We start from the raw sequence: 22,082 nt of genomic DNA on the forward strand, positions 1-22,082 counted from the left end.
TGTTCCTATGTGTAAAGTCTGGGAAACACTAGATCAATTCCTGCCACTCTCACAGCCTTCCTAAATATAGCACCATCACTCTATTCTCATAAAACCAGGTCCTGATGTAGAGGCCAGCTGTGTAGGTTAAAGCTCTGGTTATGTTCCGAACATTGCTACAGTGTTATTAGATTCTCTCACACGCGAAATGTCCCTGGTTCAAAACTGCGTGGAAACATTTTGAAAACATGTTCAATTAAGTATTTGAAGAAATGGATTTATTCATATTAGTGGTTCAATATTAACAAAAAACAATGTCCCACAACCTTGTTAAATTTTCTGATATCTCTGTTCAGTTCTGTATACACTCAAACTGAATGCTCATAAAAGTATTGGAGTGGGAACTCACTGGATAACAGCACAGCTGGCAATGTTTGTGTAATATATTCGCGCAGCCAAAACGCACAATGACAACCTGGAATCGTGCAGCACCGAATCCACCGGGAAAAACAGTTAAATGCTTCGTCCCTGGGTGGGCTCGAACCACCAACCTTTCGGTTAACAGCCGAACACGCTAACCCATTGCACCACAGAGACTGACGCAATTGCACACTGCAAGACATCCCAAACCAGGGTGTCAGTCAGTTAAAGCTTCAGATTGCTCTGACCGGGATGGAACTTGTCCACTCTCAGTTGTACTTTTCCCAAGTAAAGGGTGGGACATTCATTGTGGATGTGTGGAAGCAGTCTGGTCCAACACACTGCAGGCACTTCCATGTCACCACCAACCAGCTCTCCCACAACCGGTGTGATCTACCTTCCAGCCTTCCGGTGCCTTGTCTGTGACGAAGTATACTGATTGTCCCGAAGCCGGTATTAGGTATTAATTCCTTTTCAGGTCCTGACTGCGGATATTGCTGTGATTAAACGCAAACACAATGCTAACAGGGACAGTTCAATTCTCCGTTTCTTTGCTTGGTGAAATTTCAAAGATTGAAAGCGACGCACATCACCCCAAACCTCGTCACCTACTCGCTAACTGGACAAAACTTTGCATTTTCTTTCCATGCCAAGCATTTTATATCAATACATTGCAATGCCAACGCACTTTTTACCTGGCAAGACTGAAGTACAAGCTGTGATGAACAGTGTGAAACAGAAACAGCTACTTGTAAAACCATAGCCTCGATGGCATCTGTGTGAATTGCTCTGCATCGATAATTAGCAGAGAGCAAAGAGAGGAAACTGATGGTGTGGATGAGAAAAGGCCGAGCCAAAGTGTACTGCTGGAGATGATTTTGTTGTTTTTGAGAATTATTTCAAATATTTTACCATGGTTGGTTCCATAGTGTAATGGTGAACACTCTGTGATCTGAGTTCAAATCTCGGTGGAACCTGATTCCTTGTTGTCCCAGCTGCTGAAAATTTGGGACAAACAAGTGAAAGACACCTGGTGCTGGTGGGCAGTTTTGTTGCCTTTGTCATTGATGCTTGATCTACAAGTCTAGTTATCAAATCGTGTGCTCAACCATCAGTTACCTGTTACAAAATGTTGTAAACGGCTGTCTTGCTCTTTTTGCTTCGTTGCTTTTAACCTCGAATTACCCGCACACATTCCGTTGTAGTAAAGGCAGGATCGGGTCTTTTATTTAAACATTCATACCAAACAAACCAAGTATGAAAGTTACTGAGAACACTTCACAAAGGCAGCTTGCTTCGATTTCCGTGGCTGCTTGAGACACACACCTTCCGAATGTCCAGTGTCTCTGGTGTCTGCGTGTGTGAGTCTCATCTTTATACTCTTATTTCTTTACATTTAGACAATCACAGCAAACGGCTTTGTGAATTGTTTAACACACAGACTTAATATTGCTTCTTTAACCTACAGATGTCATTAAATAGTAACAAAGCTACAATCAAATATTTAACATACAGACAATGACCAGTTACTCATCTCACTGGCTGAAGGCACCACATTGTCTAACAGTCTCTTTCCATCCAAACTTCAATCTTCCTGTTTTTTAATCCAAACTTCAGACTGCGTGCTGAAGCAGAGTTCAGCAATGCGGGACTGTGCTCTCACATTCCCCCACTTCTTCTCCTCGCCTCTCTGCAGGTCTTATCTGGGTAACATACATTTGCATGGTGGCTCGAGCTCGTTCAACAGCATTGTCCAGTTGTCGTCCTTGTTTTCCATCAAGCCATCCGCAGTAAATCAAAATGACCAGCACGACCAGCTGAACTAGCACCAGCATAAGGACAGGGTGTATCATTGTGTTCATCACGCCTGTTGCCGTCGGGCTCCATCCCAACAATGACTCCCACCAGCTTACATGTCCAAACTGGTCCAAAGTTGTGTGTACATTCTCGATTTCCGCAGTTTGATGGTTAATGTCCACAACGATTGCTTGATTCAAACTCTGTAGCTGTTGAAATGTTGTATTCCATTTCCGTATTTCCTTCTTCCAAATAGCAGCACGCTTCGGGTCAAAGTAGGGTTGTTGTAGATTCAGATTCTCAGGATGCCATTTTAAAGTCCGTTCGTCTGTGATCACCATAGCCATTTTTACTTAAAAGTCAATTTTCAATTTTTGATGTTTCCAACTGAATTCCATGCTGTTTACATTCAGAAATGTAAACTTACAATCGGTGTCTTCGACTAAGTCTGTTACCCTCTGCCCAGGTTTTAACAATTTCCTCTGCTTTGTGGGAGAAGGATGACGGAAATGCTGAATAGTCAGTCGTGAGACCCAGTCCTTCTCTCAGTTCACCCTTCGGAACTGCTGTAATTCACTCTCTCGACATTTGCAACAATCCAACTTCTATTTCGCATCCTTAAAGATCATGTTTGTAACTCCCAAATTTGAGCTTTTCACTGAACATCTCATCAGCTCTGAGACAGCCCATTCCTGCAGAAACTTTAAGTGTTTCTGAACAAGCTTCTCCCACTGCTTTCATCTCTGACTGTTCAGTAATTGCTCCTCGTGTATCTGGGGTGTTGGGGAACTGTCTCTGAAGAGGGGAATCCCCTTCCTCCAGGAGCACCTTCATTTGTCCGGCTGACCCTGTGTCCATTTCCCGCTGCCCTTCCACACAAGCCTCGATAAGGGTATGGCCACCCCTATCCTGAAGTAAGGGTCCTAAAGGAACGACATGTAATCTACCCCCGACCTCAGCAACTAAACCGAGGTATCATTCCTGTCTGTGTCTCCAGCTTCTCTTTCCTGATTCTTCAACTTTTCTTTTCACTTTTCTAATTCTTTAGCCAGTCTATCCCTGTCCTCTATCAACTGACGGCCACCACCTTGTCCTGCTCCTTTTATGTGACTCCTCGCGGGATTCATCCTCTCAGGCCCTTCTGCCTTCCATCGCTGTAACCCCTGTCTCACTTCCATGACTGAAATTCCTGCAGCTCCCTGATACAAGCTTTCTACCCTTGCCAACCATTTATCAAAACGATCATTCCCACCCCAGGCATCTACTTCCAGAACTACTGACGGGGAAAAGAGAGTCAAAATGATCTCTCTATGTGTACCATCCCCGTAATGACTGATATCAATCCAATTAATTCCCAAACTTTTACACAACTGGAATATACGTTCCCCAGCTTCCCTGGGTCCTTCCCCTGGTAATAATGCAAGCCGCTTTATTAACTGTGGCCCTGAGTGAGTAACAAAGATTGCAGCTATTATTCTACCAAGCATGAGACCTGGAAGTTGTTTCAAAACCTATTACCTTTCCCCGGTGATTCCCTAAAGCTCACAGAACCATGTGAACCCTCGGTTTCTCTGATATGTTCCCTGACTGCCACCATCCCAGAATATTACACCACCACTGGGCAAACTTATTAAGATCCTAAAGAGGTGCGGATCCCACTTCACGAAGGATAGCTCTCATGTCCTGTAACTTGACCCCTCCTCGCTCATACCAGGTATCCCCAAAACCACTTAAGGTCGTGTTCCCTTCACGAGCTCCACAGGGAGTAGAGGAATCATGATCCTGCTCTCGCCTTGTCCGCTCGAGCGTGCTTCCCCCACTCTCCACATTACCGGAAGGTCGTGTGTAATGTTGTGGGGTGTTAAGCGCCTGAGTAACCGAAGAGGCATTTAAGTACTCCGCCTCCGATCCTAACGTTGCCACGTGAACCACACGGGTTCGAGGCTCCGAAGTCAGAGAAGACAAAGGAGCTGTGGAAGGGAACCGTAGCCATTCTCCCTGTCCTTTAATCCCATTTTCAACTCTCAGACCCAGGAAATCCTCCGAATACCACCCAGCTTTATCGATTGCTGTCTCCGTGGGCAACCGAATACCACCATCTGCTGCAGCTTAGATATTCCTTTCTCTAGATCTTGATTACGCTTCTGTTCATCAGCAAGATGATGATCCAGTGTCACAACAGTCCTGGCTGACCCGAGTGCCTGAAATCACCAATTCTCTACTTCTTCACTCACTGCTGTTAGCTGCACTCTGAGTTCTGAGACTTCCCTATCTCGAGCCTCAGCCTCTTCTCCTAACGTTTGAATCCCCAGCATGAGACACTGCAACACTAACGCTTTTCTCTTTTTATCACTTTTTAACCCAAACACTTTAATCTTTTTTAACTGGACACTCTTCACTAAGGACTGCCGTGTCTCTCTCCATCCTCCTGTCATTGTTTCCTGTCTTATCCCATAAGTTCGCCCTTTCGACTCAATCCACTCATTAAGAAATGGCTGGAGCTCAACTTAAATATCCCCTGAGCCTCCCATTACTAACTGAAGATCCCTTTAATCACGACAACTAAGAGAATGCTCACCCCTCGAACTGATGTGTGGGAAACACTTCTTCCAACAACTCAGCCAACTTTCTGCTTCATGTCGGGGGCTTCAAATAAGCCAACGAAATTTTGAAAATCACGTCGTGATCACCAAAATGTTGTAAACGGCTGTCTTGCTCTTTTCGCTTCGTTGCTTTTAACGTCGAATAACCCGCACACATTCCGTTGTAGTAAAGGCAGGATCGGGACTTTTATTTAAACGTTCATACTAAACAAACCAAGTGCGAAAGTTACTAAGAACACTTCACAAAGGCAGCTTGCTTCGATTTCCGTGGCTGCCTGAGACACACACCTTCCGAATGTCCAGTGTCTCTGCTGTCTGTGTCTCTACAGTCCATAAAAGTCTCATCTTTATACTGAAAAAGCCTTTGAACTCTTATTCTTTCCATTTAGACAATCCTGACTAACTGCTTTCTGAATCTTTTAACAGACAGACTTAATGTTGCTTGTTTAACCTGCAGATGTCATTAAATAGTAACAAGGTGACACTCAAATACTGAACATACAGACATCATCAAATCGTTTAGTCCTGAGTTTCCATTATTCCCAACGTAACAAGGTACTCAAATATTTAACATCCAGACAATGACCAGTTACTCATCTCACTGGCTGAAGGCACCACATTGTCTAACAGTCTCTTTACCATCCAAACTTCAATCTTCCTGTTATTTAATCCAAACTTCAGACTGCATGCTGAAGCAAAGAGTTCAGCAATGCGGGACTGTGCTAACACAGAGCACAGGATTTGACAACGAGACTTGTAGATCAAGCATCAATGACAAAGGCAACAAAACTGCCCACCAGCACCAGGTGTCTCTCACTTGTTTGTCCCAAATTTTTAGCAAGCATTCAGTTTCCACCGAGATTTAAACTCAGATCGCTGGATTCATGTCCAGAATGCTCACCATTACACCATGGAACCAACGATGCCAAATTCTTTGAAACTTTTTTCAAAAACAAGATCATCTCCAACATTACTCTTTGGCTCGGCCTTTTCTCATCCACACCGTCAGTTTCCCCACTTTACGATCTGCTAATTATCGATGCAGAGCAATTCACACAGATACTGTCGAGGCTATGGGTTCTCAAGTAGCTGTTTCTGTTTCATACTGTTCATCACAGCTTGTACTTCAGTCTTGCCAGGTAAAAAGTGTGTTGGCATTGCAATGCATTAATGTAAAATGCTTGGAATGAAAAGAAAATGCAACTTTTTATTGATTGCAAAACATGCATTGCCTGCATTTCAAAAATCGTTGCTTTTATTCATCCTGCTGACTGCATATTGCACAGATAATCTCAGCACTCATTGTGCAGGCAAAGGCAGCAACAAACTAGTTTCTCCTCCGCTGATTTGTAACAGGTAACTGAAGGTTGAGCACACGATTTGATAACTAGACTTGTAGATCAAGCATCAATGACAAAGGCAACAAAACTGCCCACCAGCACCAGGTGTCTTTCACTTGTTTGTCCCAAATTATTAAATTATTGACTCTCATTCAGTTAGCATTTCTTTAATTATGCAAATGAAGATCATCGGTTAATTAATGATGTTTTCCAGTGAATGCAGGATAACATTTAACAAAAAGCCCCAACGCGGGGCTCGAACCCGCGACCCTAAGATTAAGAGTTTCATGCTCTCCCAATTGATCGAGCGGGGCTTCTGCCAAATGCGGGTTTTTGTCGTTGATTGTAGCCAGGCGCCTGTTGGCTCCGCCCCAGATGTTTAAACTTGCTGTCGAGGAACTGCCAGGATCTTCTTGAATGGTGGACCAGGCTCGAGGGGCCGAATGGCCTACTCCGGCCCCTAATCCTTACATGTTTATCATCTCATGACTTTTCACAGGAGAACAAACTCGCCCCTGAGCATGCATGAGGAGAAAGCTCCAGAAAATATTCCCGCCCGGTGAGCTTTCGCTTGTGAGGCGAACGTGTTGACCGCTACACTGCGGAAACATCTCCACTTTCAGCACCAAGTCAGACGGAAATGTTAAGCGAGCAGGTGAACTGCTGAATGCCACTTTTAAAGAGTTGGTCGAGGTGCCAAACAATGAGTTTCGCTCAATGATTAAAAGCAGAAAGTGTCAGACATTGGAATTGAACCCACTCCTCCATATGCAATTGCAATCCAAACACAGCACCTTCGACTGCTCAGCCATCCTGACTAAGTGCGGCTGTGTTTGGCCCCTTGCAGGTTGATTTTGAACTTTTGTGTCCTGTCACATGAAATAAATGAGAGCAGCAGGCGTATCTCTGCCTGACACCGGGGAATCAGTGAGACAGACCTTGGAGCAAGCGTCTGGTTATTAAGACACAGTGAAGAAAATATTGATTCCGGAATTATCCCAAAGGTCAGGAACCCTGACATGATTTCGATACCAGTGTCCTCATCTCGAGTGAGATGCGTTACCATTGCACCACGAGCTCGACACAACGAATATGAGATGTTTATCGATATGAACGTTCCTCAAGATAAGGGCTTTAAAATCCCCACCCATTCCCACTCGGAGTCAGAAGCAGCGCTCACTTGCCAGTCACCGTCCGTTTTTTTGTAGAGCTTTTGTTTTTATTTCACGGGAAAGCATCATTACTTAACCCAATGTCATCTTTTGCACAATGAAAGAAATGCTGACTGAGGGACAGTCGATACTTCAATCATTTCTTCTGTGTTTTGCATGTTAACTGTTAAACCAGATCCCATTTTACACAATTTTTGTCGGGGATTGTTTCAAAATCTTCATTGCTGATGACACCGGGAATCTGGGTCAACTTTTGTCAAATTTAACAGCACCGGTTAATCCGACCATGCACAGAAAATAGAATCAGTAATGAAGATAAAATCCCATGGTGCTCATTTTCAGATTCAACATCGTAGGATTTCAAATAAAGTGCAAGAATTTTACAGTGAAAAGATTTGGAAGTGTTATTTGAATTTTTTCTTTAATGGCGACTTTGTGGCGTCTGACTCCCGTTCATGCCTCTGCTGAATAAGAAGGGAGGGTTTGACGTTGACCAGACTGCACTGCCCCTGATATTTGTGAGCTCATCCTTTATATCCAGTGGTTTCTCGCCCTTTGATGGGCTGCAGTGTAGCGGATATCACGTTGGCCTCACACGCGAAAGGTCCCCGGTGGATCCGTTTTCTCTCACTCAAAGTTATCTATTTTTTGGTTAAATAAAGAGCAATTCAGGAATAAGGGAGCCCTTTTGCCAGGAGAATAAATAGCAAATAAAAACAGCAAATTCTGCAAATCTCAGCAAATCAGGCAGCATTTGCCAGGAGACGAAACTCGCGTCCGATTGTTCCCATTTGGCAAGTTTAAACAAAATGTTTCTGCCTGGGATCGAACCAGGGACTTTTTGCGTGTAAAGCAAACATGATAACCACTACACTACAGAAACCACTGGTACAACAGCCCCAACAGAGGGGAGCTGACCAGTGAGCTCCCTCTGTGCTGATCGGGAATGAGGAGGCTCACCTGAAACAACTTCAGTTCCACACTGCAAGTTCTCAATCCTTCTCCTCCACTGCCCTTTACAGAAATGTCACGGATCACCCAGCCACCGTGTTCACTTCCACATCCTCACAGTGCGGCCACAGAGGCTCCTACCGTCTCCCCGCGATCAGTGAACTCACCCAGTTTGTAAAATTAAACCCGGAACACGTGCCCGGCAAAGGGCAGGAGAAGCCAGATAGTCTGTAAGCTCGGTCTATCGCAGAAAGTATTGGTATTCATGGTGCTTACAGCAATTATTAATCGTCTCACAGACCTCAATTATTTTTATGCGATGAATTGATCGAGTATCGTTACCACGTCAGTGCGGCAGATCTTAACCCCTGGACCACCAGGGAACAGTTATGATAGATGTTGATATATTTATATATATTTATATAAGAACCTGAATATCAACGGCTAGCTACCTTGACCTCATGGCGAACAGCAGTGCATCTAACTTTGAGTGAAGTAAATTGTTCCACAATGAAACCCATTTCATCTTTTGTTCCCTTTTAAACGCTAGAAACTGAGACAGGGGGAATAAATAGAGAAATAAAAGCACAGGGTTAGAGACAAGAGGAAGAGAGAAGGGGAAAGATACTGCCCCCACCCAGATCTAATGCAGAAACCCCTCTGCTGCGCTCGGGGTGGCCACCCGCAGCCTGGATACACTTACGGGAGAACACCAGCGGCAGGTCGGGGCCATAAAAGGAACAGTGAGCGGCCCTGGGAGCAGCTTGGAGTTCCCGGGAGACGACTCCAGGGAGCAGCGCGAGCTGGTGCAGGAGGGCGGCGGCAGCGAAGTGTGATGTCATCAAGGTCCAGGTCAGTGATTGGAGCGTGGGCAGATACAGCAGGAGCGGCGAGATCGGGGCGAAGGAGCGGCGAGAGGCTGTGGAGGGATGTGATCGGGGCCCAGGGGAGGCATGAGTTCAGGGCCAGGTACCCAGGGGCAGCACGGGCCAGCCCACACTGCGATATGTGTGCACACTGGGTCCGTGCAGCAGAGCTGGTCTCCAGTCGTCTTGTTTAACCCTTGCCACTGGACGAATACCTCGCTCTGTCAAGCCCGTGTGATGGCTGGGGTGCAACGGCCATCACACGTTAAAAAAATCCACGCACAGGCATCTTCCACCCTTCAACATACATTTCAGGACCTGGAATATTGAAACACCTGTGAACTCATCCTTTTTTGGCGAGGAAGCAAGTCATCCTCGCTTCGAGGGACTGCCTATGATGATGATGAACTGGATTTGCTGCAGTCTGCGGGCAGCAGGTGACGAAAGAGGGCGTGAGAGGGTGAGTGACAGGTGGGCACTGCTTCTGATGCTGTCTGACCCACGCTGGGAGCAGCCGGGGATTTTAAAGCCCTTTCATTGCACCAATGCAGGGTAAATGAAACTGTGTTTCAGGAACCTTCTTGTTTCCAAACATGGAAAATTTGCACTGTAGACTTTGTGGTGCAACGGTAGTGTGTCTGACTCCCGATCAGAAGGCTGTGTATTCAAATCATGTCGGGATCATTGTTCTTCAAAAGTTGCAAACTTCTTTGCTGTTTGGCTATAACCTGACACTTGCTCCAATGTTTGTCTCACTGTTTCCCCGGTGTCAGGCACAGATATGCCAGATGCCTTCATTTACTTCAAGTAACAAGACACAAAAGTTCAAAATTTAAATGAACTTACAGTCTGGATGGCCGAGCCGTCGAAGTTGCTGCGTTCAGTTTGCAGTCTGCTCTTAAAGCGCGGTTTCAAATCCCTTTTCTTATTTTTAGTCATTAAGCAAAACTGATTTGATTGGCACCACGACCAGCTCCTTAAAAGTGGCATTCTGCAGTTCACCTGCTCGCTTCATATTTCCGTCTGACCGGGTGCTGAAAGTGGAGCTGTTTCCGCAGTGCAGCGGTTAACACGTTCATCTCACACGTGAAAGCTCACCGGGTGGGAATATTTTCTGGAACTTTCTCCTCATGCATGCTCAGGGCGAGATTGTTCTCCTGTGAAAGGTCATATGATCATAAACATGTAAGGATTAGGAGCTGGAGTAGGCCATTCGGCCCCTCGAGCCTGGTCCACCATTCAAGAAGATCCTGGCAGTTCTTCGACATTAAGTTTAAACATCTGGGGCGGAGCCAACAGGCGCCTGGCTGCAATCAGCGACCAAAACGTTTGCTTTAGCAGAAGCACAGCGAGCTCAGTTGATACAGCGTGAGATTTTTAATCGCAGATACTCGGTTTCGAACACCAAGTTTGTTGATTACTTTTTAACTACATTTTATGTTGCTTTCACGGGAATACATCGTTAATTAACCGATGATCTTCTTTTGCACAAATAAAGACATTCTAACTGAAGGAGATTCCATAATTGGATAATTTACCCATGCTCTGCAAGTTAACTCTTAAACCATAAACCATTTTACACACTGCTTTTGCCGTCTGGTTCAAAATGTTAATTGCTGGTAACATCAACAGGAGACTGGGGAAACAGTGAGACTGACTTTAGAGCAAGGGTCTGGTTATTGTGAAACAGCAAAGAAAATATACATTCTGGAAGAATAACATCGAAAGGAAATGAGACCCGACACCCAGAAAGAAGTGTTAAGACAGAAGATGAAATGCTGCATCCCTTTCTGAAAAAAATTCCTTTCACAAACATTTCTCTGACCGAAGCTGCACAAAACAAAAATCTTCGTTTCAAAGTCATGAAACTCCCGAATTTCCGCTTCACCAGAATCTCCTGAATCAGATGCCTCTAGTTTTGCCGACTCAATCCATGTCCCTTTGCACAGTTCTGCTTCCACCCACACTATGAAATGTGCCGCTAACTTATAGAATCATGGAATGGTTACAGCACGGAAGGCCATTCGGCCCATCGAGCCAGTGGCGACTCTCAGCGAGTCCCACTCCCCCGCCCTTTTAACGTAGACCTGCAATTGTTTTTCCTTCAGACACTTATCCAACTCCCGTTTGAAAGATAAGATTGAGTCTGCCTCCACCACCCTTTCAAGCCGTGCATTCCAGATCCTAACCACTTGCTGCTAAATGGTCATCTCCTGTTCCTATGTGTAAAGTCTGGGAAACACGAGATCAATTCCTGCCACACTCACAGACTTCCTAAATATAGCACCATCACTCTATTCTCGTAAAACCAGCTCCTGAAGTGTCGGCCAGCTGTGTAGGTGAAAGCTCTGTGATGTACCTAACATCACTTCAATTGCAATGTTTCCGTAGTGTCGTGGTTGTCACATTTTCTTCACTCGCGAATGATCTTTGGTTCGAAACTGGGCGGAAACATTTTGAAAACCCGTTTAATTAAATATTAGAAAAAATGGATTTATTCATATTAATGTTTCAATATTAACAAAACACAATGTCCCACAGCCTTGTTAAATTTTCTGATATCTATGTTCAGTTCTGTATACACTCAAACTCGACACTTGAACTGAATGCTCATATAAGTATTGGAGTGGGAACTCACTGGATAACAGCACAGCTGGCAATGTTTGCAGAATATATTCGTGACACCAAAGCACACAATGACAACCTGGAACTGTGCGGCACAGTATCCTCGGGGAAAACAGTTGAAGTCCCTGAGAGGGCTTAAACCACCAACTTTTTGGTTAACAACCGAACACGCTAACCCATTGCGCCACAGAGACTGACACAAGTGTATACTGCAAGACATCCCAAACCAGGGCGTCCGTCAGTTAAAGCTTCAGATTGCTCCAACCGGGATGGAACTTGTCCACTCTCAGTTGCACTTTTCCCAAATAAAGGGTGGGACATTCATTGTGGATGCGTGGAAGCAGTCTGGTCCCACACACTGCAGACACTTCCATGTCACCGCCAACCAGCTCTCCCACAACCGGTGTGATCTACCTTCCAGCCTTCCGGTGCCTTGTCTGTGACAAAGTATTCTGATTGTCCCGAAGCCGGTATTAGGTTTTAATTCCTTTTCAGCTCCTGACTGCGGATATTCCTGTGATTAAATGGGAACTAAATGCTTGCAGGGACAGTTGGATTCACCATTTCTTTGCTTGGTGAAATTTCAAAGATTGAAAGTGACGCACATCAACCCCAAACCTCGTCAGCTACTCGCTAACCGCTACACGCTGCTCCCGTGAGATGGAAGCCCAGTTGCTGTTTCAAGCTTGAATGCAGGTACAAGCAGAACTCATTCAAAGAAAGTCCAAGTCCCTGAGGCACCTGATTATTTGCACCAAACTCCTTTGTAAAGAGTTGAGGTTCGTGTGGGGTGATTTGGGCACATCTTTCCCCACACTACAACACTTCAAACATAACTCAACGGCTGTAAAGCGCTTTGGGGCGTCATGAGTTCCTGAAAGGCACTGCAGAAATGCAAGTCTTCCTTTGCAAAATTTCTTTGCAATTTCAAACCTCGCCGGCAAAATAATGGACTCGTCCAGGATTGGAACCCAGGACTTCTCACAAATTTCATTTAACTTCGACTCATCTAAAGTCACACCTTTAGATCAATCAACCAACTGCTTGACAATCATAACGGTAATGTATAGCCATTATAAAAGCAAGTTTTTGTGTGTGGCTGCTCTTGATTAGAGAAGCACGTGAGACTGAATCAGTGACTTTGCTTTTTCGACCTGTCTTCTGAAGCGCCACACGATCCCACTCCGACAGTCAATGAGCTGTTGGGACGTTAGTGTATCCAGGCTGCGGGTGGCCACCCCGAGTGCAGCAGAGGGGTTTCTGCATTAGTTCTGGGTGGGGACAGTATTTCCCTTCTCTCTTCCTCTTGTCTGTATCACTGTGCTTTTATTTCTCTATTTTTTCCCCCTGTCTCAGTTTCTAGTGTTTAAAAGGGAATAAAAGATGAAATGGGTGTCACTGTGGAACAATTTCTCTCACTCAAAGTTAGATTCACGACCGTTGTGCCATGAGGTCTAGACAGCTTGCCGTTGACATACAGGTTCATATCTAAATATATATTTTTATATTGATACAAATTATCAAAGCTGTTCCCTGGTTGAGTGGTTAAGATCCCGAGCATTAACCCTTTCCATTCTCAATCAGTTCATCGCAGAAACATAATTGAGGTGTGTGAGAGGATTAATGATTGTTGTAATCGCCGTTAATAACCCCACTACTATCTGTTACAGAATGAGCTTACACACTCTCCCGCTTCTCCTGCCCTTTGCCGGACACATGTCCCGGGTTTAATTTTACAAACTGGGCGAGCTCGCTGATCGCTGGGAGATGGTAGGAGCCTCTGTGGCCCCACTGTGAGGATGTGGAAGTGAACACGTGATATTTCTGTAAAGGGCAGCAGAGGAAAAGGACTAGAACTTTCAGTGTGGGACAGAAGTTGTTTCAGGTGAGCCAACACATTCCTGATCCTCCTCTCTTCTTAGGTAATCCCGGAGTCGAGGATGACTTGCTTCCACATTAAAAATCAGTGGTGATCAGCACAGAGGGAGCTCACTGGTCAGCTCCCGTCTGTTGAGGTCACTGTGCCAGAGGTTTCCCTCGTGTCGCGGTTATCACGTTTGCTTTACACATGCAAGGTCACCGGTTTGACACCGGGCGAGAACATTGTGTTGAAATTTCCAATCGGGGAACAATCGGAGGCGAGTCTTGTCTCCTGGCAAATGCTAACTGATCTGCTGAGATTTCCAGCATTTGCTGTTTTTATTTGCTATTTATTCTCCTCGCAAAAAAGCTCCCTTATTCCTTAATTGCTCTTTATTTCACCAATAAATAGATAACTTTTAGCGAGAGAAAATGGATCCACCAGGGAACTTTGGCGTGTCGGAATAACCGGTGCTGTTAAATTTGACAAAAGTTGCACCAGATTCCTGGTGTCGCCAGCGATGAGGATTTTGAACCAGACTCCTAAAACACAGTGTGCAAAATGGGATATGGTTGAACACTTAACATGCAAAGCACAGAACAAATGATTGAAGTATCGACTGTCCCTCAGTCAGCATTTCTTTCATTGTACAAAAGAAGATGACGGGTTAATTAATGATGCTTTCCCGTGAAAACAACACAAAAGTTAGACAAAAAATAAACGGTGACTGGCAGGTGAGCGCTTCTTCTGATACCTGGTGGGAATGGGCAGGGATTTTAAAGCCCCTTGTATTGCGGAATCTTCATATAGACGAACATCTCAAACTCACTGTGTAGACCTTGTGGTGCAACGGTAGCGTGTCTGAGTCCAGATCAGAAGGTTCTGTGTTCAAATCACGTTGAGGTCACTGCTCGTTTGGGTAATCCCGGAATTAATATTTTCTTTGCTGTTTGGCAATAACCAGACCCTTGCTCCAAGGTCTGCCTCACTGTTTCCCCGGTGTCAGGCAGAGAAACACCTGTTGCCCTCATTTATTTCTTGTGACAAGACACAAAAGTTCAAAATCAACCTGCAGGTGGCCATACACCACACTGGATAGTCAGGACAGTCGAGCGGTCTAAGCTATTGTGTTCAGTCTGCTCTGAAAGTGTGGGTTTGAATGCCACTTCTAGCACCTTTTATTTTTAGTCATTAAGCAAAACTCATTTGCTTGGCACAACGATCAGCTCCTAAAAAGTGGGATCCTGCAGTTCACCTGCTCGCTCAGCATCTCCGTCTGACCTGGTGCTGAAGGTGGAGATGTTTCCGCAGTGTGGCCGTTCACACGTTCACCTTACTGTCATGTATCTCACACTACTCTGCAGTTCTAAGTCGTTTTGAACATCTCTTTCAGCCAGGTGTGGGTACCTTCAAAGGGGCTAAAGTTAAAATCTACATCACACAGGATGCCAGACCGGTCCATCACAAGGCTAGAGCTGTGCCTTATGTGATGAAGGAAAAGATTGAACACGAACTGGACCTGCGGGAAAGCATTATCTCATCCGTGGAATTTAGCGACTGGTCAAGTCCCATCATCCCCGTCACAAAGCCTGATGGATCCGTACAAATCTGTGGGGATTACAAGTCTACCATAAACAGAGTCTCCCTACAGGACCAATATCCGCTTCCCAGAGCAGACGACCTATTTGCCACGTTGGCTGGAGGAAAACTTTTCTCGAAACTAGATCTTACATCTGCGTATATGACGCAAGAACTGACCGAAGAGTCTCAGCTACTCACCACCATCAACACACATCGAGGCCTTTTTATGTACAATCGATGCCCATTCGGCATCAGGGCGGCAGCTGCTATATTCCAGCGCATCATGGAGAGTCTGCTCAAGTCCATCCTGGGGACGGTTGTGTTTCAAGATGACATACTCATCACGGGCAGGGACACCGACTCCCATCTCCGCAATTTGCAGGAAGTACTAAGTCGATTGGTTCGAGTAGGCCTAAGAGTTAAGAAATCCAAGTGTCTGTTTCTCGCGCCTGAGGTTGAATTTTTGGGCAGAAGGATTGCCGCTGATGGAATCTGCCCAACAGAATCAAAAACCGAAGCAATTCGTCTGGCACCCAGGCCCTGGAATATCTCGGAACTGCCTGCCTTTCTCGGCCTATTCAATTACTTTGGGAACTTTATGCAGAACTTGAGCACGCTGCTGGAGCCTCTCCACATGCTACTCAGAAAGGGGTGCGATTGGTTTTGGGGGGACGGCCAAGAACGCGCCTTCAATAAAGAACTCAATCTTCTATGTTCCAACAGTGTTTTAGCCTTTTTTGACCCAGGTAAAAAGTTAGTTCTTACATGTGATGCGTCAGCGTACGGGGTCGGGTGCGTTTTACAGCATGTCAATGATGCGGGTAAATTACAACCCATTGCTTATGCCTCCAGGTCACTTTCGCGGGCGGCGTGCGGGTACGGTATGGTTGAGAAGGAGGAGCTCGCGTGCGTGTACGATGTCAAAAAGATGCACCAATACTTTTTCGTGGCCAAGTTCGGTTTAGAAACCAACCACAAACCCCTCACGTCCCTGCTATCTGGGTGCAAGGCAACAAACGCCAAAGCCTCGGCACGCATTCAGCGGTGGGCACTCATGCTAGTGTCTTACGACTACACAATAAGGCACAGACCAGGCACAGACAACTGTGCCGATGCGCTTAGCAGGCTACCCCTGGCGACCACAGAAGGTTCGGACGAACAGGACTGTGAGATGGTCATGGCAATCAGTGCCTTTGAATCCACAGGTTCGCCCATGATGTCGCACCAAATCAGAGCCTGGACGAAAGATGCGTTTTAACTGGTGACAGGGCAGAGAACCGCGAAGCCTGCCCCGAGGAGATCAAACCTTTCCATAGGCGCAGGCATGAACTATCACTACAGGCAGACATCCTGATGTGGGGCAGCCGAGTAATTATGCCCTTGCGAGGCTGAGAGGCGTTTGTCCGAGAGCTCCACCGCGAGCACCCGGGGATCGTCCTAATGAAGGCCATACCCAGATCCCACGTCTGGTGGCCTAGCATTGACGCAGACTTGGAGCTCTGCATCCGTCGGTGCACCATTTGTGCCCAACTCAGTAATGCCCCCAGGGATGCCCCCCTAAGCCCCTGGCCCTGGCTCACAAAAACCGTGGTCGCAGGTGCATGTAGACTATGCGGGCCCATTCATGGGCAAAATGTTCCTCGTAGCCGTTAATGCATTTTCAAAATGGATCGAGTTCACCATTTTAAACTCGAGCACTATCTCCACCACTGTGGAGAGCCTGAGAACCATGTTTGCAATGCACGGAATTCCTGACATATTGGTCAGTGATAATGGTCCGTGCTTCACTAGCGCAGAATTTCAAGAATTTATAGTTGACCACGGCATAAATCACATTAAGACGGCACCGTTAAAGCCGGCCTCCAATGGCCAGGCGGAGCAAGCAGTGCAGATCATTAAACAAGGCATGCTCAGAATCCAAGGTCCGACGCTGCAGAGCCGCCTGTCGCGACTGCTGCTGGCATACAGATCTCGTCCACATTCGTTGACTGGGGTTCCCCCCGCGCAACTATTGATGAAATGAACCTTAAAGACCAGGCTCTCGTTAATCCTCCGAGACATGCATGAAATTTTTGAGGCTAAGCGCCGGAAGCTAACTGAGTACCATGACCTAAATTTGAGGGGGAGGTGGAATGAGATAGGGGACAAAGTGCTTGTGCTAAACTATGGCAGGGGTCCCAAATGACGTACAGGGACAGTAACAGGCAAGGAAGGAAACAGTCTACTGGTTGTACAAATGGACAATCGCCAAACCTGTCGGAAGCATGTAGACCAAGTAAAAAGTAGATTCACCAACAATACTGCAGGACGAGAGGCAGACTACAGTATGGAACTCACACCACACCTGGTGGACAGACAGAGGGAACAACCTGAGGAAAGGGCAGTCTCAACAGACAGCCCAGGCGAGATACCAGCAATCACACTGAAAGAAAAACAGGCACCAAGGCAAACAACTGAACCACAACTAAGACGCTCCACGCGAGAGCGTAGACCACCTGAGAGTCTGAATCTATAAAGACAATAAGACCTAGGGGGAGGGTAATGTCATGTATCTCACACTACTGTATATAACTGTATCTTACCATGCTTTTCATGACTGTAACTAGATATGACCTGTAACCACAAGCATACGTTACCACCAGGGGTGCACTTGCAGGAGACACTGCATACCTGTTCCACACAGGTATTTAAAGGCAGGTCTCAGGCAAGTGTGGCACTTGAGAGCTGTGAAATAAAGGTGCAGGTCCAGAGTGACCTTGACTTCAGCATGTGCCTCGTCTGAGTCTGTACTGCAGGGTCAGGACTTTACACTTACAAGCGAAAGCTCACCGGGTGGGAATATTTTCTGGAGCTTTCTCCTCATGCATGCTCAGGGGCGAGTTTGTTCTCCTGTGAAAGGTTATAAGATCATAAACATGTAAGGACTCGGAGCCGGAGTAGGCCTTTCGGCCCCTCTAGCCTGGTCCACCATTCAAGAGGATCCTGTCAGTTCCTCGACAGCAAGTTTAAACATCAGGGGCGGAGCCAACAGGCGCCTGGCTGCAATCAGCGAGAAAAAGGTGCATTTGGCAGAAGCCCGGCGAGGTCAATCGGTCGAGCATGAGAATCTTAATCTTGGATTCAGGGGTGTGAGCCCCACGTTAATTGTTAAAACATGTCCCATTTTACACACTGTGCTTTAGGGATCTGATTCAAAATGTTCATTGCTGGTAACATCAACAGGAGACTGGGGAAACAGTGCGACTGACTTTAGAGCAAGGGTCTGGTTATTGTGAAACAGCAAATGAAATATACATTCTGGAAGAATAACATCGAAAGGAAATGTGACCCCGACACCCAGAAAGAAGTGTTAAGGCAGAAGATTAAATGCTGCATTCCTCTGTGCAAAAAATTCCTTTCACAAACATTCCTGTTTGAAAGATAAGATTGAGTCTGCCTTCAGTACATTCCAGATCCTAACCACTCGCTGCTAAATAGCCAGCTCCTGTTCCTATGTGTAAAGTCTGGGAAACACTGGATCAATTCCTACCACACTCACAGCATTCCTAAATATAGCACCGTCATTCTATTCTCGTAAAACCAGCTCCTGAAGTATAGTCCAGCTGTGTAGGTTAAAGCTCTGGTTATGTTCCTAACATTACTTCAAATGCAGTGTTTCCGTAGTGTAGTGGTTGTCACATTTGCCTCACACGCGAAAAGTTCCTGGTTCAAAATTTGGTGGAAACATTTTGAAAACTTGCTCAATTAAATATTGGAAAAAATGGATTGATTCATATTCGTGGTTCAATATTAACAAAACACAATTTCCCACAACCTTGTAAAATTTTCTGATAGCACTGTACAGTTCTGTATACACTCAAACTGTACACTTGAACTGAATGCTCATAAAAATATTGGAGTGGGAACACACTGGATAACAGCACAGCTTGTAATGTTTGCGGAATATGTTTGTGCAGTCAAAACGCGCAATGACAAACTGGAACCGTGCAGCACCGAATCGTCAGGGAAAACACAGTTAAAAACTTCGCTTCTGGGTGGGCTCGAACCACCAACTTTTCGGTTAATAGCCCGACGCGCTAAACCATTGCGTCACAGAGACTGACGCAAGTGCACACTGCACGACATTCAAAACCAGGGTGTCAGTCAGTTAAACCTTCAGATTGCTCCTACCGGGATGGAACTTGTCCACTCTCAGTTGTACTTTTCCCAAATAAAGGGTGGACATTCAGTGTGGATGTATGGAAGCAGTCTGGTCCCGCACACTGCAGACAGTTCCATGTCACCGCCAACCAGCTCTCCCACAACCGGTGTGATCTACCTTCCAGCCTTCCGGTGCCTTGTCTGTGACGAAGTATTCTGATTGTCCCGAAGACGGTATTCGGTTTTAATTCCTTTTCTGCTCCCGACTGCAGATATTCCTGTGAATAAACGGGAACAAAGTGCTTACAGGGTCAGTTCGATTGACCGTTTCTTTGCTTGGTGAAATTTCAAAGATTGAAAGCGACGCACATCAACCCCAGAAAATGCTGGAAACACTCAGCAGGTCGGGCAGTATCTGTGGAGGTGGGGAAGTGGGAATAATCGATTGGTTTGTTTGCGGCTTTGATCTGCTGCTGGGAAGTGAGGCAGCGCTGCAGGATGCTTTTTTTCGAGGTGTGAGCAGAGGTTTCCGTCGTGTAACGGTTATCACGTTCGCCACACATGTGAAATATCCTCGGTTTGAGCACGGACAGAAACATTGTTTTGGAGAATATTTTTCTGTGGAATACATTTTTTAAAAGTAGCCCCAGGTTCCTTGTATCATGAGCGATGGGCATTTTAACTCACTCTCCTAAAATACAGTGTGTGTAAAATCAGATAGGGGATAAAACTTCATCAATGATTAAAGTTCCTTAACTCATTAAAGTTCAGTTCTTGAAGTTTCCATCAATTCATTTCATAAACATAATTGAAGTGTATGAGAGAATTAATAATGGGCTTTAATCGTTAAGGACCCCATTACTTTATGTTATAGACCCAGGTTACACACTCTCTTGCTTCTGAAAGAGTTGAGGTCCATGTGGGGGTGATTTGGGCACATCTTTCCCCACATTACAAGTGTGTCATGAAATCAACCACCCAAAGCCCTTTCATTAACCACATGGGTTCCTGCAATTGTCTGGTCTCAAAGCGGTTTTAGTCCTTGTCAATATCTCTTGTCCATTTCCCAATGTTTCCTGATCCTGTCGGTCTCCCTGGCTCTCTTCAATCTGTGTGTGGCCACCTACAGATTGGATTTCAATGAATACCTGTGTTTGTGTTTTCAATAACAACAGAAAATGTTTCTTATATATTTCTTATGTTCTCTCCAAATCCTCGATATCCTTCCTAAATTGTGGTGCCCAGAACTATAAACAGGATCCAACTGAGGCCGAAGCAGGGATTTATAAAGCTTTGGTGTAAGTTCCTCACCGGTGTAATCTATTTCACGTTATAAAGCCAAGGGCCCTGTATTCTTTTTTAGTAACCTTATTAACTTGTCTACCCACCTTCAAATATTGCTGTGTGTAAATCTCTCGGTCACTCTGTTTCTGCATCCCGTTTAAAACAACACCATTTAGTTGAAGTTTCCACAGATCACCACCGTGTGTTTCCCAGACCTTACACAGAGGGACATAGGAACAGGAGGAGGCCAATTAGCCCCTCGAGCCTGTTCCACCATTCCGTGAGATCATGGCTAATCTGATCTTGGCCTCAGCTCCACTTCCCTACCATCTCCGCCGAACCCTTGACTCCCATATCGTTCAAAAATCTGTCTAACTCCACCTTAAATATATTCAATGACCGAGCCTTCACAGCTCTCAGGGGTAGAAATACAAAGATTCACGTCCCTCTGAGGGAAGAAATTCCTCCTCATCCCCATTTTAAATGGGCAACCCCTTATTCTGAAACTATGTCCCCTAGTTCTAGATTCCCCCACGAGAGGAAACATCCTCTCTGCATCTACCCTGTCTAGCCCCCTCAGAATCTTACACCTTTCAAAGATATCATCTCTCACTCTGCTAATCTCCAATAGGTAGATCCCAACCTGTTCAACCATTCTTCATAAGACAACCTTGTGAACCTTCTGTGAAATGCCCCCAATGTAAGTTTATCCCTCCTGAAATGAGGAGAGCAAAACTGTACGCAGTACTCCAGGTGTGGTTTCACCCGTGCTCTGTACAGTTGTAGCAGGACTTCCGTACTTTTATATTCCATCCCCCTTGAAATAAAGGCCAACTTTCCATTTGCCTTCCTAATTACTTGCTGTATCTGCATGCTAACTTTTTGTGATCAGGAAGGCCAATGGTATCTTGGCCTTTATTGCAAAGGGGATGGAGTATAAAAGCAGGGAAGTCCTGCGACAGCTGTATAACGTATTGGTGAGGCCACACCTGGAATACTGCATGCAGTTTTGTTTTCATATTTACGAAAGGCTATACTTGCTTTGGAGGCAGTTCAGAGAAGGTTCACTAGTTTGATTCTGGAGATGAGGGGGTTGACTTATGAGGAAAGGTTGAGTAGGTTGTGCCTCTACTCATTGGAATTCAGAAGAATGAGAGGTGATCTTATCGAAACGTGTAAGATTATGAGGGGGCTTGAGAAGGTGGATGCAGAGAGGATGTTTCCACTGATGGGGAGACTAGAACTAGAGGGCATGATCTTAGAATAAGGGGCCACCCATTTAAAACTGAGATGAGGAGAAATTTCTTCTCTCAGAGGGTTGTAAAACTGTGGAATGCGCTGCCTCAGTGAGCTGTGGAAGCTGGGACATTGAATAAATTTAAGAGAGAAATTGACAGCTTTTTAAATGATAAGGGGATAAGGGGTTATGGGGAGCGGGCAGTGAAGTGGAGCTGAGTCCATGA

The 22,082-nt window shown here is 45.6% G+C and overlaps 2 non-coding genes across 2 annotated transcripts; both read right to left on the reverse strand.

The window, feature by feature from the left end:
• Positions 1-502: 502 nt before the first annotated feature.
• trnan-guu (transfer RNA asparagine (anticodon GUU)) lies at positions 503-576 on the reverse strand. The gene has a single exon. It is a non-coding gene; the product is annotated as a tRNA-Asn (tRNA).
• A 7,545-nt stretch (positions 577-8,121) lies between these two features.
• Positions 8,122-8,194, reverse strand: trnav-uac (transfer RNA valine (anticodon UAC)). The gene has a single exon. It is a non-coding gene; the product is annotated as a tRNA-Val (tRNA).
• Positions 8,195-22,082: the final 13,888 nt, after the last annotated feature.

Source organism: Pristiophorus japonicus, unplaced genomic scaffold (genome assembly GCF_044704955.1).
Source record: "Pristiophorus japonicus isolate sPriJap1 unplaced genomic scaffold, sPriJap1.hap1 HAP1_SCAFFOLD_233, whole genome shotgun sequence".
Lineage (NCBI taxonomy): Eukaryota > Metazoa > Chordata > Chondrichthyes > Pristiophoridae > Pristiophorus > Pristiophorus japonicus.